At 42.7% G+C, this 26,550-nt stretch overlaps 1 protein-coding gene across 3 annotated transcripts in view; it reads right to left on the bottom strand.

Annotated features, from left to right (window-relative positions):
- LOC130112252 (RNA binding protein fox-1 homolog 2-like) overlaps positions 1 to 26,550 on the bottom strand; it is a 62,071-nt gene that overhangs the window by 24,752 nt on the left and 10,769 nt on the right. The gene's annotated exons all lie outside the window — the stretch shown is intronic.

The raw sequence follows: 26,550 nt of genomic DNA, 5'->3' as shown, positions 1-26,550 counted from the left end.
TGGAGAAGGTGAACAAAATTCTGCTTATTTTTTCAATTTAGAAAGACATTGTGGGAAAGTTAATATAATCCAACAACTTAATGTTAACGGCACTGTAACTGATGATCAAAAAAGAATAACTGATTCTAGCTCTAATTTCTATAGTAATCTATATAAATCAAAGTATAGTCATCTTCCCTTAACAACATCACTCAATTAATCAAGATGATAGAAAGCTGTGTGATGAAAATATAACCATAGAAGAAGTAGTTTATGCAAACGAACATCTCAAAATTAATAAATCTCCTGGGGTTGATGGCCTTTCTGCAGAATTTTATCAGGCTTTTATAGAATATGTAGCACCTTTCCTGCTTGAAGTAATCTTACACAGTATTGAAAAAGGAAATCTTCCTCCTTCATTGACACAAGGTTTGATTACTTTAATTCCCAAACTGAAAAAGGATCTTTTTTAATTGATAATTGGCGGCCTATTTCATTATTGAATAATGACTACAAAATGTTTGCCTCAATAATTGCTCAGCGAATTAAAAATGTATTGGATCCAATTATTGATGAAGTTCAATCAGGTTTCACGAGAAAAATACATATTTCCAATAATATCAGGGTCATGTTAGATTAATTGATTACTCATTCTTATGTCCTGATGATAGTTTCCTCCTTTTTTCTGGACTTCTATAAAGCCTTAGACATGGTAACACACAAATTCATATTTCGCTCCATGGAAAAATTTGGATTTGGTGACTTTTTCTGTAAAGCCGTTAAGATGATGTACAACAATGATAATAGCTCCATCAGAATGAAAAGTGGTACGTCTCCCAAGGTTTGATTTAAAATCTGGCATCCTTTATGGTTGTCCAGCCTCCCCATATTTAGTCATTCTTTGTACACAACTTCTTACTAATCATATTAAAAATAGCACATTAAAAGGAATATCCATTGCAGACAGAGCTATTATTATTAGTGAACTTGCTTACAACACTACCTTATTTCTAAAGAATGCTAGTCAAGTACCTATTGCTATAAAAACAATAGAATCATTCTCTGCAGCATCTGAGTTTTGTTTGAACTTGAACAAGTGTGAGCTTTTTTCTCTTAAAAGAATTTAACATACCCTATATCTCTAACATACCAGTTAAAGAAAGGGTTACTTATTTGGGAATTACCAACATGAAAAATTAAGAAGCAAGATGTTCTGAAAACTTTAGCTTGTTAATTGATAAAATGAGAAAAAAAGCTTAACCAATGGTTGCAAAGAGATTTATCCTTAAAAGGGCGAGTGTTACTGACGAAGGCAGAAGGGTTATCCCGTCTCACATATGCAGCAATCTCTTTATTTGTCAATAAGCAGATATGTAACACAATTGATAAGTTACTCTTCAATTTTATATGGAAAAACAGGACTAATTATGTAAAACATCTGTTATTATGAATACCTACGACTGGTGGGCTCAACTTTCTTGATTTTACTACTCTTGAGAACAACTTTAAAATTAACTGGATAAAGCAATTTCTAAACAACCCTACATCTACTTGGAACATTACACCTAATTATATTTTCTCTTAGATTGGAGGCCTTGAATTTGTACTTTTTTGTGATTATAAGCTAGAGAAACTTCCTTTAAATTTATCTAAATTCCACAGACAAATGCTTCTAGCATGGTCTTTAATTTACAAACATAATTTCTCCCCCCATAATTTTTCATTTGAAATAATCAGCATATGTTCAAAAATAGATCCCCTTTCTATCAAAACTGGTTTGACAATAATATGATTCTAGTAACCCAATTAATTAATGTTAATGGACTGCTATTGAACTATTCTGAATTCCTTCCTGTTACCTCAAAGGAGTTTGCCACGGTCTTGGATGCCATTCCTTCTGGAATTCTAATTCTCCTAAAAGGGGCAAAAAGACTAGTTTGCTTACCAACACTTGACCCTAAGGTAACTTCAGCGGGTAGTGTGTGCCTGATTACTACTTTAAGAAATAATCGTAACATATGGTCATTATTTCAAAAAGATATGACTAGTACCCCTTCTGTTGTACCCTATTGATCTAGATTTGTTGATAGCTTGAATTGGAAAAGTATCTGAACTCTTCCATACAAACATCTCCTTACCAACGCAGTAAGGGAAGTTTCTTTCAAAATCATACATAGGTACTATCCTGCAAGTCATTATCTTCTTAAGTTTAAAAAAACACATTAGTGTTAACTGTTCATTGTGTGATATGTACCCAGAAACAATGCTGCACCTGTTCTGGCAACATCCCTACACTAACAGATTTTGGACAGATGTATCACGGTATATTGTTGATAACATTGACTCTGACATTTCTCTTTATTAGGAAAATATACTGTTTGTTTTCCATAATCACAACAGTAATAAACAAAGAATTCTATGTAATCAACATGATGATTATTTTAGCAAAGTATTAGCAGGAATCAGGAACACTTTTTGTCATTAGCACAGTATTATATTCCATCTATCCATCTATCCATTATCCGAATCACTTATCCTGCTTTCAGGGTCGCGGGGATGCTGGAGCCTACCCCAGTATTATATTCATACATCAAAATTTAGCCATTCTAAACCTTTATTTATAGTATTTGAAAATGAAACCAAACAGTACATTAAAACCATTGTTAACTCTAAAAATAAGAAAGCTGCAAAAACTGTCTATTTCTGTTCTTTGTTTACTGTTTTCACATATAAGGTTACCCCTGGCTCTGATGTTTTGTCTGTATTAATACATTTTTTGTTTGTATATGAATTTCATTGTCAATAAAGATGTAAAAAAAAAACTCTACGTACAGTCTTTTTTTTTTCTCCAGCACTGCCTGCCTCAGGTACGTAGAGTGAACTGGAATACTCTGGCGGATGACTTCATTCAATTTCCCTCAGGTGAAGAGTAGAAGATTACAAATGATTTTTGGAAGCGGTGGGATTTCCCTAAGTGTTTAGGTGCAATAGATGGGAAACACGTGCGCCTCAGAGTGCCAGTGAAGTCGAGATGTGACTTCTTCAGTTATAAAGGTTACTTCTCACTGGTTCTGATGGCAGCTTGCGGCGCATGCTACAGGTTTACTTATACTGACGTTGGGGCTTTCGGCCAGGAGAGTGATGGTGGGGTGTTTTCTAAAAGCAGCTTTGGATCCAGGCTCATTGAGGGAACACTTCAAATGCCAGCTCCAGGTCTTTTGCCTGGAAGCGCAGTGTGGAGCCCGTACGTGTTTTTGGCTGACAAGGCATTTCTATTCAAAGAGAACCTGATGCAACCGTTCCCGGGTTTTAGCAAGTAAAAGTAAAGTGATAACCTAACTAACTTGAGTATGAGCAAAAATAGCCTAGAAAGTCTAATAAAACTGGATCATATTACCAAATAAGTGAGTACGTTTCTATGACACTACTATAGATGGATAGACAGACAGGTAGATAGACAGACTGTAGGCCTAATGTAATTTCTGTCCCTCAACAGGTACAAACCTCAGCTGGGAGAAACGCATTTACAATTACCACCAAGCAAGAGCAAAGCAGTTGTCATCGTCAAAGTATGTGTGGCCTTGCATGATTTTCTGTGCAACGCAGAAGAAGACAACAGAGTACATCGAAGATGGTTTGGTAGAGCCCTCGGATGAGCAGGCTGAGTGGAGACACACCTGCAGTGGTGACAGCTGCCTTCAAAATCCTACTTTGGCGAGAGAGCGCAACTAGACTCTGAGCCTTTTTTTTTCTCCAAGGCTGGAGCGATTCCATACCAAGACAGAATGTTGTATATACAGGTACCTCAAAGCAGTAAACGCATATTGCAAGTTACTGCCTGTGCTACCGTAAATAAATCAGATTCCAATTCATTCATATGCTTGAAAAATAATGTCATATAGCTAATCAGAACTACTCTTTTTTCATATCAAATATCAACTACCACTCATATCCTAACAAATAAACATGGTGTGAGTCATGAACTGTTTTGTTTAATTTTATTTTTATTATATACATGTATATTTTATTTTTTATTGTTTTATTTTTATTTTTTCATCACATTTTTCATTCAGCAACTGAACTGAACTGAACTTGTAGCAGGACTATCTTTTTAACGTAAAAAAACAAAACAAGATACAACAACCAAAGTAAAAGAGGTGCGTTTTCAAAGTTGAGGACATTCTCCAAAAAATATGACACTAGGCCCTGTTTTACTTCACATAGTAACAATATTTAGGTAAAATTAGGTCTACCCATATGACAGCATGAGCTGGGATATCTCCCTCATCAGCCTCTTGGCGTCCCCTTCAGGCAGGTCAAGGATGAACCTATTCAAGTAATTGGTAAATGCAGTGTAAATGTTATTTTGAGCTGCTGTTTCTGCCCTTATTTGCTTTAACCTATCAAGGATGACCATTTCTGTGACACCCTGCTCTCTCTTTCTCTTTGATTTGCAGCAGGGCACGGGATGGAGGAGGAAGATGTTGATGGCACTGCATTGGGTCGGAGCTGGGGGTCAGACTGGGTCTTGGGAGACTGGGCAGGGATAGAGACCGGGCAGGTTGTGGACAGGGGAGCTATCCTCATTCGGTCGGGTGAACGCTGGCAAAACTAGCTGCCGCTGCCCGCGGGTTCTCTGTTGATTTTTGCTCTGTTATTGACTCTATTGTTCGTTTAGCCAAAATTGTTCCAGTAGCTCATTCTGCTGACAATTTCAGAAATGTTTGGTTGTTTTTATTCTTATTTTTCTGACAATCCTGTGTGTTTTTGGCTACCAATTGTTTTATACCTGGCTACCGGATTCCTGCCTCCTCCAGCTACTGTCGTTCTACTCCAGAGCTGATGTTTGGTACAACACCGGCAATAATGTGGCTCAATGGGCTGTTTATATGGATTATGTTCACCTGGACCACTCTATCTTTGATACTCCATCCAGTAACACCATTACTTCAATACACATCAGCTGAGCCACCACCAGCACTGCAACTTCACTGAGATATCATTTGTCATTTTCGTCAGAAATACATTCACCGTGGATCCAGTCGGAGCTTCAATTTTGATGACACAAAACCAATCTGTTCCTTCTGGTCTTCCTTTCCTCATCCCTCAAGAAAGTCCTGACGGACTGTTGACCACAGTGCACTAGCTAACCTAGCCAAGTCGGCTAGCATCAAAACCTTCGCTCACTAACCAACAAGAGACTCCTACTTCATGAGCTACTGAATGATCGTAAGTTTGATTTCCTATGCTTGACTGAGACGTGACAACAACCAAATGACTTTTCACAGTTTAATCAAACTAGTCCTCCTGGGTTTGTGCACACCTGTAAATCCCGTGACACCGGCAGGGGTAGTGGTGTTGCGATACTTTACAATGAAAAGTGGAAAGTGTCTTCCATAATTGTGCCTGTGTATGTTTCATTCGAGTCCATTGCCCTACAAATCAATGGGCCAAATCCTACTGGACTAGCCACTGTTTATCGACCACCGAAGCCCAACAACTATTTCTTAAACGAACTTTCTGTTTTTCTAACCTTCTTATGTTCTTTGTCCCCTAATGTAATATTGCTGGGTGATTTTAATGTCCACAATACTCTCATAAGGGATTTTACATCACGCCTGGACAGTTTTGGATTACAGCAATATATTGATTTTCCGAAGCACTCCAAAGGACACATACTTGATCTGATTTGCTGCTCTAGTGAAACTCCTCTTAATTGCAATGCATCTATTTGCCCATTTCCGACCACAAGTTAGTGTCTTGCAATGTTAACAGTATCGAAAACAATTCTGTCACGCTCCATCTCATTCCGTAACATGGAGAATATTGATTTACCTGCTCTTACTAGTGAAATTGATAACCTCCCCAGCAAAGACAATTTATCCACCCCAGACGAACTGGTCTCTCATTACAACAATGGCCTTTATAGTCTTTTAAACGATCTTGCTCCTTTAAAAACCTGGTCTGTTTCCTTTACCCACTCTGCCCCTTGGTTTACACCTGCACTACGCTGGCTTAAAGCTAAAGGCCGTCGCCTGGAACGCCTTTACAAAAAACTGGCCCTGTTGTTCATAAAGACATGTATAACGACCACATACTTCATTATAAGGAGGCTCTGTCCACAGCTAAATTGTCTTATTATGCAAATTTAATTAGATCAGGCGAAGGGAACACTAGAGCCCTGTTTTCCATGATAAACAATATTTTACAGCCACTGGACACCCTTGCACCTCACCTGCATTCAGTTGCTAAATGTAACACCTTCATGACCTTTTTTAATGCCAAAATTGAAAATATTCATCAGCAATTGACCTTGTCGAACAATACTGCATACAGTTCATCTTATTCACCCTTCTGTGTTCCCCTGTCTTCTTCACTATCTAATTTTAAATTCCCAACTGTTGCAGAAATATCTGGTCTTATTCGCAAATCCAGATCATCTACCTGTCAGTTAGACCCCCTTCCTATTAATTTAGTAAAAGCCTGTCTACCTTCTCTATCCTCTTTAATAACTGATATCATACATTCATCCCTTACCTCTGGTCTTGTTCCCTCATCTCTCAAAACAGCTGCAATAACTCCAGTACTCAATAAACCTGGTGCAGACCCCAACAATTTGAATAATTTTCGCCCAATCTCAAATTTACCATTTCTTTCTGAAACAACTGAAAGAACAGTCGCATCGCAGGTACACGCTCACTTGATTAACAACAATGTGTTTGAACAATTCCAGTTTGGTTTTCGCTCCATGCACAGTACAGAGACAGGCTTGGTGAAAATCACTAATGATCTGTTGATGGCAGCTGACTCTTAACCATACTTGTCCTCCTTGATCTGAGTGCAGCCTTTGATACCATCTCACTTAAAATCCTCCTAGAAAGATTAGCTTCCACTGGAATAACTGACACCCCCCCCCCGCCCCTTGACTGGTTTAGATCACATCTCTCTGGCCGCACTCAGTTTGTCCAACTTAAAAATTTGAGCTCACAGTGCTTTCCTGTTACTACCGGTGTTCCCCAGGGCTCTGTATTGGCCCCCCCCCCCTATTATTTACTACCTCTCGGCCACATTTTCAGGAAATTTGGCATTCAATTTCACTGCTACGCAGATGACACCCAGCTTTATCTATCCACCAAGACTACCTCCACTCTTCCGCCCACTTCCCTTTCTGACAGCTTACTAGAAATTAAATCCTGGTTTTCATACCACTTCCTCAAATTTAATAGTGATAAAACTGAGGTCCTCCTAGTAGGCACTAAATCTACTTTGGCCAAACTTGATAGTTTTTCTCTGACTACTGACAATTCTATAATTCCTCCATCGCCTCAGGTTAAGAATCTGAGTGTCATTCTGGGCAGCACATTATCTTTTAAAGCTCACATCAACAATGTTGCTCGGTCTGCATACTTCCACCTACGCAATATTAATCATCTTCAGCTGTCACTTACACCTAAAAGCCCAGCCATACTCACTCACACCCTGGTTACATCCCATATTGACTACTGTAATTCTATCCTCTTTGGTCGTCCCCTCAAGTGTCTTCATAAACTTCAATTGGTCCAGAATTCAGCTGCCCGTATCATTACCAGAACTCCTTCCATAGATCATATCACTCCTGTTTTTCAGCAACTCCTTGGCTCCCGGTTAAATACCGTATTGACTTCAAGATCCTGCTCCTCACCTTTAAGGCCCTTAATAACCTAGCTCCTTAGTATCTTTTCCAACTCCTTTACATCCACATGCCCTCCCGCACTCTCAGATCCTCTTCTGCTCTCCAACTCACTACACTATCGGCCCACTTGACTACCATGGAGACAAGAGCCTTCAGTCATTCTGCCCCCCGCCTATGGAACTCTGTCCCACAAGAAATTCACAACATTGACTCTCTTTCAACCTTCAAGTCCCATCTCAATACGTACCTTTGACTTCCGGTTAAGCATGTAACAAGCAAGACGCATGTGAGGGAGACTCCTAAAAACAACTTTTATTTCTTTAAGTCTCCAAATTCTGTTGGTAATTTTCTACTCCTATTTTTGACTTTTACATTGGACTACAAGACTAAAGCACCCGCAATGGCCCACAAAATGACAATGAAAGCTAGAAAAGACCAAAGTGAAGTGACTTCGCTAACTCCACAAGAAACCGTGAGTCCTGTAATGGCGTCTGATATGGAAGCTAACGTCGAGCTACCCACCAAGCTAGACAAACTTCATGCTGTTTTACTGAAAGAATTAATTACAATAACGACCTTGCTGATAAAAGAAGCATCTGAAAGTGCACTTTCGCCCATCTCAGCATCTCTGGACAAGATTCAAGCCACAACTGACTCTCATGGTCAAATATTAAACGAGGTCGAGCACACAATATCACACTACAGCAACAGACTAGTGGCGCAGAATGTGCTGGAAACAGAATGTGCTGCTCTCGAGTTGGAGAACACCCAGCTTAAAGGCAAGGCTAATGACCTTGAAAATAGGTCTTGCTGATCAAACCTGCAAATTATCGGAATTCCTGAAAAAAATGGAAGGAGCTAACATGGTGAAATTCATATCAGAGTTTCTCGTAGAAGTGTTTTGAAAAGATGTTTTTCCCACCCCACCCAACCTTGACCATTCACACAGGCTTGGGCAACCACTGACATCCTAAAACGGGAGAGCAAGACCTTTTACTGTGCTTTTTCACTACTTCCAAGATAAGGAATGCATCACTCGCAGGAAAAGGGAACAGCTGTTCTACCGAGGCCACAAGATTTATACCTACCCAGATATCAGTGCCACCTTAGCGAAGAAGTTTGTGGCTTTCAACAAGTTGAAGGCGGACCTGTACAAGAAGAACGTCCGTTTCAGCCTGCTTTATCCTGCCCGCCTACGAGTCTTCTTCAGACTCGTACAGACAGACTCATATTTTTGATAGTCCCACGGATGTGCAAGTCTTTTATGACCAACACTGGGAGAACAAGAAAACCTGTCTAAAAGGGCGAGGTGAGCTGGTCAAAATTGATTACAGCTAATATTCTGTCTGTTGACACTTGATTAGATTGTTCAAATACATTGTAGGTTCTTGATCCACTGTAAAGAGGAAAAGATTAGATGTGTTGCAACCCCCCTGCTTACTCACTGTTGAAACCAAACAAAATTTACTTTAGTGGGGAATTAGGGATGGTCACAAAAGTACCAACAAAAGTAAAATGTAAGTTGTTATGTATTGGCCATCTAGGTTTGTCCCTTCTGAGATACCGTCACGCTTCCCTTGTGGCACCTTGTGTGTTATGGTTATGCAGATTCCGGGGTTTCGACAAGAATACATCTGACCACATAAAATACTCCTCCGTCTCCTGCCTCTTTATTTGAAGTTATACTCAGGTAGAAATAGGAGTATACAACATAAGTGACAGCTAAAGATCTTCATAAATGAATAAATCATTTGTAGGTAGACAATTTAAATGTCCTTCAAAGCAATATAATGTAATCATCAAAGTACTTGAGTGCATTTAATTACTTTCACCCGTTTGCCAAAGTTTATTTATTGTCCTAATAGTTCAGGACCTGGGCACTCTTGCACTTTTCAGAAGATCCCTTAACCTTGAAAAATTAGACATTTGGTAAAGGGGGGTTAGATTTAAAGGCTTAATGCTGTTCTATAAATAGAGCTACTTTCATGCAAGAAAGGAAAAGAAAGAAGACGTTTTAGATGCGCTGGAAACTGAGACTACGTTTTTCCCTGCGGTCTTTTCTGTTTATGAAACAAGACCTAGGACTTTTGTTCTTTTCTGTTTTTGTTTTTCTTAAGCCTTGGGGATATTGGGGAATGAAAGAGGTTAGCCTTAGGATGTATCTTTGCTCTCTTATCTGTCAAAAAAAAATAATCTCAAAAATGCATTGCAAATGCATTCTGCTTTATCAAACAGGCCTGAAGTTTTTATTTTTGTTTCTTTTGGTAAATGGCCCAAATTCCAAGGTAATAAAGGAAGTCAGTCAATCATATTTGTATCATGGAATGTAAAATAAATGAATGGCCCGATCAAACGCTCAAGGTTTTTTTCTCACCTTAAACATATCAATGCTGAGATCGTGTTTTTACAGGAGACACATTTGAAAGTAGCAGACCAGACAAAGCTGAGAAACAGTTGGCTTAATCAAACCTTCCATTCTAACTTTAACAGTAAAGGTTTTTTAGGGAGTTGTTCCTTATCTGACAAGAGGGGATAAGGACAGGATGTTGTGTTGCTGTAAAGCCCACTGAGGCAAATTTGTAATTTGTGATATTGGGCTACACAAATAAAATTGACTTGACTTGACTTAAAGCTATAGGTGTAGATACTAATCAGTACAAAAAAAAAATTCAGTTCATCCGAACTAAAACTATTTCTGACCCAAACGGTCATTATGTTATTGTTATGGGTTCTTTATTTCACATGCCAGTTCTTTTAGTCAATGTATATAGTCCCAACTGGGATAACGCCCAGTTTGTTAACAAACTCTTATCTTCTATCCGCTGTTTAAATACAGACCAACTGATATTAGAAGGTGATATAAATAGTGCAATCAATCCAAGATTGGATCATTCGAGTTTCAGCGGAGTCCTCCCAACAGGAATGGCAAAAGTGTGGGGCGTGTTTATGGAGGAGAATGGATGTGTGGCCCTGTGGAGGTTTTATAACCCTAACCCATATATGTCCATCATACATTTTCCAGGATAGACTATTTCTTTCTAGACTCAACCCTTCTTAGTGATGTCAAATCTGTGGAATACTTGGCAATTGTCATATCAGATCATGCCCCATTGACACTTGAAATTAACTTCTCCAATCTCTTGACAGATCATCCTCCTTGGAAATTTAACTTACTATTACTATCTGATGAGAACTTTTACGACTACCTATCAAAATCTATAGAAACATTCCTAGATACAAATATAGATGAATCCATCGCCCCCTCATTACTGTGGGAAACTTTGAAAGCATTCCTAAGGGGCCAAATAATTTCCTATTCCTCTCATATAAGTAAAGAACACAAAAAACAACTTCAAGAATTAACAGAATCAATATTAAACATTTATCGCCAATGTTCCACAAATCCTACACAGAAACTCCTTAAAAAAAGATTAGCTCTACAATCACAATTCAATTTGCTATCTACATATAAGACAGATCGCTCATTACTCCATTCTTATGGTCTTTATTCTGAGTATGGAGAAAAAGGGAGTAGGCTTCTTGCTCATCAATTAAAACGACAATCTGCATCTCAGCTTATACCTCAGGTGAAGGACCCCGGTGACAGATCCTAGAGATTAACAAAAGTTTTTACATCATTTTACTCCACTTTATACACTTCTGAAGCACCAGTAGTCAATTCCAAAATGATAATTTTTTTTAAACAATTTAAATATTCCAACAATTAGTGAGGATCTTGCCTCAAATTTGGAGAGGCCAGTAGGTCTGGCAGAAATTGTTACAGCTATAAGATCAATGCAGAGTGGGAAGATGCCGGGTCCAGGTGGTTATCCTACTGATTTCTATAAGAAGTTTGCTAACAAGCTCTCCCCTCTTTTGCTTAATATGTTCCAAGACTCAGTTGAAAAAGGTCAGTTACATTACATTACATTACAGTCATTTAGCTGACGCTTTTATCCAAAGCGACTTACAATAAGTGCATTTAACGTAGGAAATCAGGAGAACTACTAGCCACCAGAGGTCATAAGCGCATCTTCTCTCTAAACAAGCATCTAAGAGCAAAACCAGTGCTAAAGTAAAAGCGCAAGAAAGGGATTTTTTTTTTAAATGAGTGACTACAATAAGTGCTAAGAGCAAGTAACAGGGTAGTAGTTCTTGAAGAGGCGAGTTTTCAACCTGCGCCCAAAGATGGGCAGCGACTCTGCTGTGCTGACATTAGTGGGGAGTTTGTTCCACCACTGTGGGGCCAGGACAGAAAAGAGCTGTGACTGGGTCGATCGGCAGCAGGGGCCTCTGAGCAACAGGGCAACCAGGCGTCCCGAGGCAGCACAGCGAAGTGGTCGGGCGGGGGTGTAGGGCTTGACCGTGTCCTGGAGATAGGAAGGAGCTGTTCCTTTCACCGCCCTGTAGGCTAGCACCAGAGCCTGAAACTGGATGCGAGCAGCTACTGGGAGCCAGTGTAGAGACATGAGAAGGGGAGTTGTGTGGGAGAACTTAGGGCGGTTGAACACCAGACGAGCTGCAGCTTTCTGAACAAGCTTCAGAGGTCTGATGGCCGATACCGGGGCGCCAGCAAGGAGGGAGTTGCCGTAGTCCAGCCGGGAGATGACCAGAGCCTGGATGAGTACCTTTTGCTGTCTTGTCGGCGAGGAATGGGCGAATCCTCCTGATGTTATAGAGGAGAAATCTGCAGGAGCGAGCAACCGATGCAACGTTTGCAGCAAACGACAGTTGCTCGTCCAGGATCACACCCAGATTCCTTGCAGTCCGAGTTGGCAATTACCAGGGTGTTGTCAATGGTGATGGCCAGGTCTCAGTGCGAGCAACCTTTCCCCGGGAGGAACATCAGCTCTGTCTTGTCCAGACTGAGCTTCAGGTGGTGTGTCGCCATCCACTCCGAGATGTCAGTCAAGCATGCAGCATTGTGTGTCTCTACTTGCGTGTCAGAAGCAGGAAAGGACAAGATCAGCTGGGTGTCATCGGCATAACAATGGTAAGAGAAGTCATGCGAGCGAATAACAGAACCCAGGGATGTCGTGTACAGGGAGAAAAGGAGAGGACCCAGAACCAAACCTTGTGGAACGCCTGTAGTCAGTCTGCGAGGCTCCGACACATATCCCTTCCATGTCACCGTCAGGTAGGATGCAAACATTGAGAGTGCAGAGCCTGTGACACCCAGCCCCTCGAGGGTAGAGAGGAGGATCTGGTGGTTCACTGTGTCGAACGCAGCTGACAGGTCCAGGAGTATCAGGACAGAGGAGAGAGAGTTTGCTCTCGCAGCATGCAGTGATTCTGTCACTGCAAGGAGGGCCATCTGTCGAGCGACCCACCTTGAACCCAGAGTGGTTGGGGTCCAGGAGGTTGTTCTGGTGAAGGTACAAAGAAAGTTGGTTAAAGACAGCATGTTCAAGAGTTTTGGATAGAAAGGGTAGAAGGGAAACCGGTCCGTAGATTTTGACGTCAGAGGGGTTAAGTGATGGTTTCTTGAGAAGGGGGGTGACTCTAGCAGTCTTGAAGGCAGATGGAAAGCATCCTGCCTGGAGGAAGGTGTTGATGAGGTGGGTTAGAAAGGGAAAGAGTTCAGGTGCTATAGACTGAAGAAGATGGGAGGGGACTGGGTCAAGGAAGCATGTGGTGGGGCGACTGGATGTGATGAGGTTGAGGACCTCGTCAGCGGAGAGGGGAGCAAGGTGGGATAGGGTGGGATGTGGAGAGGTGAGGGAGGGTGCAGAGGGTGGGCTAGTGCAAAGAGCGCTAACTGGGTGGTGAGAAAAGGAGGATCTGATGTCATTTACCTTCGACACTCTGTCAAGCATCCATATCCCTTCTACTTAAGAAAGACAAGGACCCCGCTAACTGTGGATCCTTTCGTCCTATCTCACTTCTTGATGTAGATGTCAAGATCATTGCAAAGGTGTTTGCTCTCCGCTTAGAATCAGTTCTTCCAAATATCATCTCTGAAGACCAAACGGGCTTCATAAAAAAAATTGGCATTCATCCTCAAATATTCGTAAACTTTTAAATATTGTCTACTCTCCCAGCAACAACTCTTCTCCAGAAGTGGTCATATCCATCGATATGGAGAAGGCCTTTGACTGAACTGAATGGGGCTATTTATTCACAGTACTTCACAAAATTGGTTTGGTAATAATCTTATCACATGGATCTATCTTCTCTATTCCTCACTACAAGCTTTGGTCTGCACCAACTCTATAAGGTCTCCGGTTCTTTAAGCTCTCTAGGGGAACTTGCCAGGGGTGCCCCCTATCCCCACTGCTTTTTGCTATAGCCATCGAACTACTTTCCATTCATTCCATTCATCATTGCAAGGTGTAAGAAGAAGAGGTGTTGAGCACCATGTGGCTTTGTATGCAGATGATTTATTCATGTACTTAACTGACCCTGAATCTTGTACATTAACAACTGTCTCACTCCTTGAGGATTTTGGGTAATTTTCTGGGTACAAATTAAACTTTTATGAGAGTGAATGCTTCCCCATCAATGAGAAAGCTCTACAAATTCGACAAGCTTCGATCCCATTTCACTTATCCTATTCAGGCTTTAAATATCTTGGTATAAAAATGACTCGCTCCCTCTCCTCTCTTTACACAGCAAATTTCCCCCCACTGCTAAATCAAATTAAACTTGATTTCAAAAGTTGGAGTAGTAGCCTGCCACTACCATTAACTGATAGAATCCAATCAGTAAAAATGAACATTCCCCCGACCTTTTTCATGTTTCCCAGTGTCTCCCTATATTCCTCCCTAAAACATTTTTTCGCACAATTAATCAAACAATCGGCCATTTTATTTGGGGAGGCAAACACCCCAGAATTAGCCATACTCTTCTTCAGCGAAACAAAGAAATGGGTGGCTTAGCTCTTCCCAGTTTTATCCATTATTACTGGGCAGCAAATATACAAAAATTATCATTTTGACTCCATGTGCTGGAATCTAGCTGGTGCTCATTAGAGCCTCATGTCACTTGTCTTGACTTCCATCATTAGTCTTTTCATCACTCCTATAAAACCATCTTGCTACACCTTTAACCCTATAAGCAATTTCTACTTTAAAAAGATGGATCCAATTCAGACGTCCCTACAAATTCAAAACATCTGTATTAGGACCTATCACCAACAATCATCTATTCCCTCCCTCAACCCTTGACTCTACTTTTTCTAAGTGGAAAGATGTAGTAGGTCTACAATGTTTTAACGATGTATTTCACAATGACACATTTCCCTGCCTTGATGATCTACATTAAAAATATAATTTACTTTGCTCCAATATGTTCAGGATTTTCAAGTGCGTAACTTTATACATAAACAATTTCCTTAATTTCCTTCTCTTCCACCCCAACTCACTTGGGAAAACATGTTAAACCCTACCCTCCCTGCTCAAAAAGGGCTAATATCATTCTTGTATGAGAGCCTCTTAAGCTCAGAAAATCATTCGACTCAGAAAACCAAAGCACATTGACAGAAGGAACTAGATATTTAGCTAACAGGTGACTATTGGGAGGAAGTGTTAAAATGGGTTAACTCCTCCTCATCATGTGCCAGCCTAACACTCATTCAATTTAAGGTTTTACATAAAATCCATTCTAGTAAATCCAGGCAAGCTGAGATATATCCAGGCTTAGATCCACGGTGTGACCATTGTTCTCACTCACACGCAGATCTGACCCATATGTTTTGGTCATGCTCTGCACTTCAAAATTATTGGTCTTTAGTTTTCAACACCCTTTCAGATGTCTTAGGAGTCCTCATTGAACCAAATCCACAAATCACCATCTTTGGAATACCAACAAATAATTTGTTCTTATCCTTGAACACTAAATAAAAGTTACATTATTGCATTCATATCTCTTCTGGCTTGCCGAAGGATTCTTTTAACCTGGAAATTTCCCTCATGACCATCACATTCTGGGTGGTTAAAAGATATAATGTCCTATTTAACCTTAGGAAAAGAAAATTAATATACTTTGAGGGGATCAGAAGAACGTTTTTACTGCAAATGGCAGCCTTTATTTTCCTATTTTGCAAACTTGTCTGTTATTACCCTCGGAGTAGAGATCAGATGGTGATGGGAGATCTGCCCTAAGTCTATGGAAACTATGCTGAATTTGTCATTATTCATCTGTACCCTTGCAGCTTCGGCTGGCTTGCTTAATTTTTACATGTATTTCACAAATGTACATTGTTTAATGCTCGTGTCTATGACAATCAATGCAAACCTGTGAACCTATTATGAACAGATGACACTGAGATATGGTCGTCATTTTATTTTCCGATACTCTTAAAGCATGGGGGGGTGTCATTTGTTGTTCTGTCTGTTCTGTTTGTTTTGCATTTCTTTAAAAATATAAAATGTGGAGATATTTGTTAATATTGGATACTGTATTTGTACCTACATCTCCAATAAAAATAAGTTTGAAAAAAAAAGTACCTTTTTAAACTGGCATATTCAGTCTGATATACGCTTCATTAATTTTTATGCAGATGACGATTTTATACTTATCTGTTGTATTAACTTTTTGTCTACATTGCTTTGTTTTGATTTCATGCTGTCTGCTACAGTGCTGCTTGATTTTACTGTGTTCTGTAAGGTGTCCTTGAGTGCTCTGAAAGGTGCCCACAAATAAAATGTATTATTACTATTATTATCTACACTATCCTCATTCGGCTCCAGCTGTATGGGTAACACAACAGACAAACCACTTTAACTACTCAGACATTTAACACATACTTTTTAATCAAAATATTATGAAAATAGCATGATGCACGACGTTACCGAATCATTCAAATTTGACTATCAATCGATGTTTAATGTGCAGCTGTAGCCACCCAAGCAACCGGATTACTGCCGGACACCCATATCCAGGGGTTGCATCACCGATACGCTACAAACGCCCTTCCGTTTTTCTTTTTTGGTGCGGACAAAGCGGTCCCGTAGCTGTCGCCACTTTTTGAGCACGGTTTCCTGGTCACAATGTAATGCCACCGCCATCTCCTTCCAGGCATTTTCCACCGCAACTCGGTCGGAGTGCAGGGGGGCACTGGTATTGTAAATGTGCACATATGCTCGAACGAACTCAGCTAGTTTCACCTCAAACTCCTTTGCCTAGCGCCCCTTGCGGGAAGACTCAGATTGCAGCTTGCGGTTGCGTTGCATTATCAAATCCGGCCTGACATTTTTTTCAACGCAACGATGGCTGGAATCGACGTAGGCAATTGCATTTGCGTATTTGCGTTAAGTATTGCAACGACCGCGGATGAATAGAATCGCTAGCCCTTGGCTAACGGGTCGAACCCTTTAGTCGACTGGTTAACGTAGTCATACGTGGTGCGGGAGATCTGAGTTCGCGTCCCGGCTGCGGCGGTTCCCGGCTGCCCCCCAAATTCTCGCTATATTGGTGTCAGAAGTGGGATGGTGAGACCGTGAGGCAATCGGAAGCGCGTGCGCCCAGAGGTGTGAGGGAGCTGGTATGCTGCAGCGCTGCCCGAGGGGGCTAGTGTAACGACTGCGGATGAATATACTCGCTAGCCCTTGGCTAACGGGTCAGACCGGTTAACGTAGTCGCCCGTGGTGCGGGAGATCCGAGTTCGTGTCCCGGATGCGGCGATTCCCGGCTTCTTGCTACAGCACTGTAGCGCATTTGGGGGCAACCACAGGAACCGCCACAGCCGGGACGCGAACCCGTATCTCCCGCACCACTGGCGACATCGCTAACCGCTCGACTAAAGGGTCCGACCCGTTAGCCAAGGGCTACCGAGCCTATTCATCCGTGATCGTTACATTGCCCCCTTCCCAATCGCCACAGCCAGGGCGCGAACCTGGGGCTCCCGCACCGTGGGCGACAACGTTAACCAGTCGACTAAAGGGTCCAACCCGTTAGCCAAGGGCTACCGAGCCTATTCATCTGTGATCGTTACAGTATGTTTCTAGTCTTTAGTGTGTGAGTGGAGGCGCTGCATAAGCCCCGCCCCCCGTGACGGGGACAGACGACAGAGAGGACGGGTGCGGCCAAATGACAGCTAAACGTGTCTCAGCATAGTCTCTCCCCCCCCCGTTCATTCAGTTTAGGTGCTGTGAAAAACACTTAGGCGCTGCGCCAAAGTCTTACAATGATAGTGGAAGGCCTGCTGTTTATTCTGGCATCATGTGGGCTAAAATGTTGGTGACATTCTTACGTAAACAAACGCGCAATTAAATACAATGGCCAAAAATTAGAGGTCACGTGTCCATATATCACACGATAAATCGATAACGTAATTATTTTGACAGGCTTGGCTTGAGGTTGTATTTTATAATTACACCTGCCAATCTTTACATTCATCTGTGTACTCTGATGCATGTTTTTATGCTGAAATATAAAAAATATTACAGATATACAATGATTGTATCAGACGATTTTTTTTTCTTTTTAGCTAAACTATAACAGGAAAACAATCCTCGCTATTTAACCTCCAGCCATAAACACTGCAGTCACAAAGATCAGCGATACTGATAAATATTGGTGTTTGACTCCCATGTTTCAAAGTTCAATTTGAAATGAATCAGAACTGCCGGGGCTGTTAGGTCAATGACTAACCCACTGCTTAAAAAATATGAACCTGTGTTTGTAATTAATGTTATAGTATTTGTAAAAGGTCTTTTTACTTAGCTTGGTCTGCCATAATCTGCTTGTTAAACAACAACTTTGCTTCCTTTTCAAACTATACTATCTACCTTCTACATTTGGCTGCTATAGTGGAGAAGTAAACTGTAATCAGTTATTTAAAAAAAAAAGTCCGACCCTACAGTAACCAATGACAAAAGCAATTACAAAAGTGTTAATGATCTGGATATCAGTGGAATATGTCCTTCTGCGTGCTCAATAATCCAGTTGAGGAAATCACAGAAGGTTAAATCAGTTCACCTGGACACGAGAAACGTTTCATCACTCATGTGACTTCTTCAGTCTCAACTGACTGCAGATGTACTCACCCCGCTCTGTTCAGGGGTGGTTTCAAGGAGGAGGATGTGCACATCCTTGATAGGGAGGAACGCTAGTGTGAACGGGGAGTCAGAGAGGCCATCTATGTGAAGAGGGAACGACCATTCCTGAACCGAGGAGGGTGCGGGGGGGGGGGTCCTAAGAGTACATCTGTCACCATCTTACAATGCTGCGATTGCAACTAATCCCCAATCCTCTGTGAATAGTACACATGGCCATTGTAACTCTAGTTAATGGTCACGTCTATTTGCATATGAAACCGATGTTTTGGTCGTTAAGCCACTGTGTTGTTTATAAGGGTGGATACCTGCAGTCAGTTGAGACTGAAGAGGTCACTTAGATGAGTGATGAAATGTTTCTCTCGGTAAACGTTGTGTCCAGATCCACTGATTCTGTGATTGGTGGAATAATTATTGTTCTTAATATGCCTGTGATAGAAAGACTAAAATAAAGGTTGTTGTTTGAAAGAAAATCTCCAGAACTTCAGGCACCACAGATGTGGAATCAGTTATGCTCTTCAAGCATCCTGTGTTCATTGTATTTACCCCTAACACACAAAGTTAAAAAGAGGAGAGTAGAAAGAAGGCTAGATGTGACAAAAATGATAAATAGTACAAGGGATAACCTTGCCTTGCAGCAGCCCATCCTGAATTTAACCGTATTTGTTCCCAATATGTGGAGGTGAAAAGGATAGTGGGTGGGGCGATTCACTCTAGGGCGCCAGGTAAGGCCTAACCTGGATTGAAAACAGAAACAGAGAAACTAGACACGCTCCTGTGCTTTGCTAGAGAGGGAAAGTCGATCACCCAGCTTGGGTCAAGCTCAGAAACCAGAAAAGGTGATATATTTAAAAAAAAGGGAGTTTCTTAATGTAAGGGTGAATGTTACTGATGTTAATAATTATGATTAACTTTCTGTGGATAATGTAGCCTTTAAAATGGACAGTAGCAGAATGAATATAATCAAGCTGGAAAAAACAATGTAACAAAGTAAAATGAAGAAAATAACTTTGTTGGAAAACACAGAGAGGTGAATAGTTCATCTGGACACAACGTTTATTGACAGAAGCGTTTCATCACTCATTATTCATCTAAGTGACCTCTTCAGTCTCAACTGACTGCAGGTATCCCCACCCTTATAAACAATACAGTGGCATAACGACCGAAACCAACGATCGGTTTCATATATAATTGCTGTGACCTCTAACTAGAGTTACAATGGCCATGTGTACTATTCATAGAGGATTTGGGAATGATTGCAATCACAGCATTGTAAGATGGCGACAGATGTACTCTTAGGTCACGCCCCTCGGTTCAGGGATGGTCGCTCCCTCATTACATATATTGCCTCTTTTGACTCCCCGTTCAAACCCCTACTCGCCCCTATCAAGGATGTGCATATCCTCATCCTTAAAGAGGGAATGACCATCCCTGAATCGGGGGGGGGGGGGTACATCTGTCACCATCTTACAATGCTGTGACAACAACTATTCCCCAAACCTCTGTGAATAGTACACATGGCCATCGTAACTCTAGTTAATGGTCTTGCCAATCTGCATATGAAACTGATCGTTGGTTTCGGTCATTATGCAACTGTGTTGTTTATAAGGGTGGGGATACCTGCAGTCAGTTTAGACTGAAGAGGTCACTTAGATGAGTGATGAAACGTTTCTCTCAATAAATGTTGTATCCAGATGAACTGATTCAACTTTCTGTGATTTCCTTACCTGGATTATTTAGCATGCGTAAAAACACTGCTGGAACATTTGCAACGAAGTCTTAAATTTTTTGTCTTTTTATTCCACCACTGACATCCTAGAGAGTAGGCACTAAAGTGGATCCGAACATTTCCATGGTACAGTTGAATACAACAGCATATATGATGGTGGACTTGTTCCCCATCTCTGAGTCAGTCTAATCAATGATTGGTCCGTGACTGTGGTTGCTCATATTTGCTCATGACTACAAGCTAAATGGAGAGTTTGGATATCCCCAGTTGTTCTTTTGCCAGACAAAAACAGAAACAAAAAAACCCCCCCATGAGTTGAAAAATTCCTTGTATTTAGGTTGCTCTACTGGTCCTTTCAAAGTGGATTCATTTGACCCTCACCTTAATAGGTTTCTCTCGGCCCAGTAGTTTGTGTTACTAATCCAACATCTACAAAAACAGTGTGTGGTTATGTTCGGGGTTTTTTTTGTGTTGACTGCGAGTGGGCCTTTGTCATTCACTTAAGGACAAAAACTCCTGCTGAATAAATAAATAAATCAAGATAGCATATAAAGAGGCAGAGGAACAAAGATAAAGGAAGTGCGGTCATTCCTCACTTTGAAGAGAAGGAATGTGTTGTGCATTTTGTGTCAGAGTTCGTGTTTTACTTGTTTGCCAAGATGTATACACATGTCTATGACTGTGTGTGTGTGTGTGTGTGTGTGTACTCCCATGCGAAAGCATTAGGGGTTGTGTAAGCATGTGCATTTGCCAGGCAGAGCCAGTGACTCAGAGCAGTAGCTGTAGCTAGATTTCTTTCGGGTCAGTTAGCAGCAACCAGTGCGTCTGAGGAGGCATGTTATAAAATGCAACCGTCTGCAGCAGTGTCACTATGCCACAGAGGAGGAGAGAGGAGAAGAGAAGAGAGGAGAGAGGAGAGGAGAATGGCTAGAAGCCTTAACTGGGGCAGCACTGGGTCATTTCACATGAATAATGACTTTTCAGGATGTTGCTTTGCCAGGCCTAAAGCCATTAGTCTATAGCCTAATTTAACAAAGCCGATGATGGAAAATGTGATTCACATTTCCGAGCAGCTTATATTTTGTCTCAGCTGGCATATAAACTGAAGGATTGTGTTCATACATGATGCCGACTTTTGACACGGCGTTGTCGATTTGTTACCCAAGCTGCTAACAGCTGGAGAAATGTTTGCGATTTGTCTGTGGCATACCGATGAGCCAGGAGACCCCCTCTTGATAAATTATTCCATCCCAGGTCAACCCCCTCCTCCACAGCATCCCTCAACCCCCCCCCCCCTCCTCTCTTGCAGCCGCTCTCCCTTTCCTCCCACTCTCTGCTCCACGCTTTGCTTTTTACGCTTCATAAAATCCAGACGAGACCCTTGCTTCCATCCCACCCCCACTAATGTCAATCAAGCTCGTTGCCACATGGCAACAGGACATCAGTTGTGCCCAAACTCCTCCTCCCATTTTCATTTCCATCGCCTTATAGGGTAGCGTGTCTGCTCGTCAACAGTCTCCTCCCACTTCATCCTCATCCAATTCCTTGTAGGGTCTGAAGTATGATTACCCCAACCCACCACACACACCTCGGCAACCCCCCCTTCCACACACCCCCCACACGTGATCACACATACACGCAGTGTTTTGATCAATGACTTTCCTGTCATCGCCTCCAATAGCAGAATTAAGGGTCTAGTAGGATCCAGTGCAGTAGTTAAGAAAAGCACACACCAAACAAAGATGGCTGACATTATCTTTCGACAGATATTTCTTATTAAACCCACACGCCCACATCCCAGACAAATATATGAGCAGGTGAACACACAGGCAGTCACTTATTTACCCAGCACTGACACTCCTCTTCAAAAGGATCGGCTATGTCAGTGGAACTAGTTGGTCTTGTCTAGGGTTGCGGGAGGCCTCGGTGACAATACGACAGTCGTGCGGCGGTCCCAACAGTCGAGAAAGTGCACACAAACCACCCATATGACAAGCGCTGTCACCATCACTGGTGAGGCAGACTTCTTTCCTTTTTCACTGAAAGGTCCTTTAAGTGCCTCTTAAACCCTTACGGGATATAAATTCCTGTTTGGGAAGTTGTTAAGAATAAACTGAGTCACTTCCCAGAAGCTCTCTGTGTCATTTCTAGGGTGTCAAAATGTACGTTTATGGGCATCATTACTCTTCACCTGTGCTCATTACATTTGGCTTGATGCTTGTTCATTCCTCTAACCATACAACAACCTTCATCAATGAATGACTCATGCAACTCATCACAGCCACAAGACTAATTGACGTCATTCAACAATTGTTGTTTGTCAACCCTACAAATGTCAATAGGGGGCAAGTTCAGAAAAAGAGAACACTTAAAATGGGTTGTAGACCCCCTCCCCTTTTTGTTTTGTTTTTTTTTGTGTGCAATTTTTGAGCTGATAAGGTGTGCATGACATCGAACGGTAGAAATGGTTGGCCTCATGAAAAAAAAAAAAAGCATCTCACCACCGCTCTGAGGAAGAAAAATCGAGGCTTCTTCTTACGTATGGAGGAAAATGCACATTACGATCAACCCCCTCTTAATGGTTGACTTAATATGGGAGCACTGGAGACAACGAAACCCATGTCACATAGGCCACATGCAGAGTCCAGCGTGTTGGACCAGTGAAATGTGCGGCGAATAGAAAAGTGACACGCTGTCGTTGGCCAAATAAACTCTGGGTAGACTTGTGAGAAGCTGGGACGAAGTGTGTTTATACAACACTACCACCTTCAGTCTAACCCACACCACCATCACTGTCCTCTACATCTACACCCCTTTATATCCTTTATATATGGACACCACTGTCACTGTCCTCTACATCTACACCCCTTTATATCCTTCATACATGAACACCACTGTCACTGTCCTCTACATCTACACCACCGTCACTGTCCTCTACAGCTACACCCCTTTATATCCTTTATACATGTGAGTGGGCAGAGACAGGCTAAAAAAAGAGTGCTTACTTACAATTTCGCATTAAAAAAAACTATTCTCGATTGCTGAACAGCCTTATGACCTCTTTTAGGTTTGTGCAAGCATGGCAGTGCCTGGATGAATGTCTGTCTTGCACCGAGTCGGCGTCTCTCCCTTGCCTCGGGGCACATGCTAAGGTGGGGCTCTGCAAATATTTCATTCTTTTCCCTCACTTTAGCGTCTCTAATTCTCCCCTTTTCTCAGTTCGAGCCAAACGGCATTAGCATAACGCACTGTAAAACTGCACATAAATCATGGATCTAAATCATAACTTAATCGCTTGGTACGCTTGCCTGCAGAAATTCTTCCCTATTCCAAGCATACAGCAACTTTTCACAATCACACGAGCGCACAAACACAACTGCGAAGTCAGCACTACCATCTGAAATTGCATCACTGGGCAAACTAGCTCTCTGCAGTTGACCTAAAATACGAACTCATCTCAATATATCTCAGTGTAGCTCTCCACATCGCCTTCACCCCATTATAGTTCTATTCGTCAACCCCTTGATAATCTAGGCCTCTTACCACATCCATAAGCATTCCTGGTAAATGAGGGTGGCCCGTCACCTTTAAAATCAATTTCCATTCTTTTGCTCTCATTCTCTCTCCTTTCCTCCCATCCCCCTCTTCCAGGGGCTCTTAAAGGAAAACATTGAGATAACAGCTGCCAGGGCCCCGGGGGGGGGGGGGGGTTAGAGAGAGAGAGAGAGAGAGAGAGAAAGAGAGAGAGAGAGAGAGAGAGAGAGAGAGAGAGAGAGAGAGAGAGAGAGAAAGAGAGAGAGAGAGAGAGAGAGAGAGAGAGAGAGAGAAAAGAGGTCAAACAGTAAAGAGAGCAGGATTCCAAGGTACAGCTCAAAGAAGTACACACGCAAGCGGCGGCAGAAAAGCACACAGGCAAAATACACACACAGGAACACACACACACAGCTACTGACTTACTCACACTGACTCAAAAGTACTGATAAGAAGGTGACACTTGGCACCCTGACGTCGCTGCCCACTGTGTGCCTGTGGGGTAGCGAGTGGTTGTGGGTGCACAACACGGGGCTGACAGTGAGGAGGCGTGAGCAGTGTAAAGGAAAGTGAATAAGTGAAGGAGTGGGTGTGGGGGCAGAGTGAAACAGACAAGAGAGAAGACAAGACCACTATTCTGCGGACACCTGTCCTTTTCGCTCACAGGCTTGAGGGACGTACGGGGACAGCTGCAAGCCCCATAAAGACTAATTTCTTTAACTTGCCTCTCCTGCCCCATATTGCCCTCGCTATACTCCACCTCTTCTCCGTCCAAACGTGTGAGCATTGAGCGGACAAAACGTGGACACGAGACAGCGCAGGGGGCCCGCGCTAGTTCATCGTGGCATCTCTACATCTGCGATGCCTAACGTATAATCGAGCAAAGCATGGACAGAACAAGACGGGATATGATTCCTGGCAGCGGCTGCTCCAGCGTTCAAGCCTGCGTGCGTTGCTAGCCTTGGGCCGGGGGAACAGATGCCACGACAATGGCGTACAACTCAGCATCGCTCCAGCACAGCATATCATAATTGAGGCGATAAAGATCTCGAGCCCGCGTCTCGTTCCATCATCCACGCATAAGACAACAACGCGACGCTTGTTCCGATGTTTATAACCCAAAGACTCGTCAACGTGGCCGCCGAGCTGTCACGAGTTCCTGAAATGTCCTGACTGGACCACTTCACTCAGAAGGGGGGCAAAGCGAAGGCCTCATCTGTTAGCGCTTAATTGACATTTCATGCTCAGTGGTAGCCCTGCCTGCTTTGATGTCCTTTAACGTACAGTCAAACCCCGTCGACGGCGAGGACACAACGGCAGGCAGCACACGCGTACGGCATGAGGATGCAAAAAAGATATTCAGATGAACACTCACCGACAACACGGAAGGGTAGTACAGTCCCATCATTGTATTTTGCGCAAGAACTCAGATTGCCGTCTCGTTCCCTCTCTCTCTCTCTCTCTCTCTCTCTCCGTTCCTCTTCACACTCTCGTTCTCCCTCTCCCTCCGAGCCCCGTGTCACCTCTCCAGCGAGAACTCTCTGGTCTGTGTCTGTCTCCCAGATTCAAAATCTCCCTCTCTCTTCCCCCGCTCGCTCCGTCTGCCCTGCCAACCCCCCCCTCCCCACCTCCGCTGCTGGCCCCTGTCCCTGTCACTCTCCCTGGCTTGCGGTTTTCCCTATCCAGCTCAAGCCACCTCACTCTCTCTCTCTCTCTCTCTTTTTCTCCCTTGCTCCTTTCTTTCCCTTTATCTCCAGCCTTCTGTTTTACTGCTGTGCCCCTGCGTGCTCATCTCCCTCTCTCTCTCTCTCTCTCTCTCTCTCTCTCTCTCTCTCTCTCTCTCTCTCTCTCTCTCTCTCTCTCTCTCTCGCGTGCGCGCTCTCCCCTACGTCTCTTCTCTAGTCCTCCTCCCACCACCTCTCTCTCGCTCACCCAGATAGCCCAATGCCACCCCCTCCTTCTACCCTGCCTTTGTCACACCTGCAAACATTCCCCTCCCCTGCTTCCTTCTCATGTCGCAGCCCGCCCAAGCCTCCTTCCCCTCCCTCCCTCTGTCCGTCCCTCTCTATCTCTGTTTCACCCTCCCTGCTCCTCTGTTCTCCTTCTCCATGTAGGTGAGTTAACTGGGGCTGCTGGTACCACTGGGATAGAAGGAGAATCTCTCTCTCTCTCTCTCTCTCTCTCTCTCTCTCTCTCTCTCTCTCTCTCTCTCTCTCTCTCAGCCTTTGATCACATCATTCTCACACTACTGTTGACAGTTTAACACCACAGTGTTGTGGGAGTCTTTGTTGCACATCATTGTGTTCTTGCTTTCTGCTCCTTCCTCGTGAGGCCAGTTCACACTTCGAAATCCCTCAAGCCCTGCTCGAGGTCCGGCTCGTCTCTGTACCCTCCCAACGGCTTTTAGCAAATAATACATAAACATACAGTAGCACTCACAGAAAGGTGAATCGGTGCATCTGGACACAAGGTCTACTGACAGGGAATGCTTCACCACTCGTCTACGTGACCTCGCCAGTCTCAACTGACTGCAGGTATCCCCACCCTTATCAGCAATACCGTGGCACAACGACCGAAACCAACCATCGGTTTCATATGCAAAATTGCTGCGCCGCTGTGACCGTTAACCAGCTAAAGGATTT

The sequence above is a fragment of the Lampris incognitus genome, chromosome 5, assembly GCF_029633865.1.
Source record: "Lampris incognitus isolate fLamInc1 chromosome 5, fLamInc1.hap2, whole genome shotgun sequence".
NCBI lineage: Eukaryota > Metazoa > Chordata > Actinopteri > Lampriformes > Lampridae > Lampris > Lampris incognitus.
This window is presented reverse-complemented; position numbering and strand designations above follow the sequence as displayed.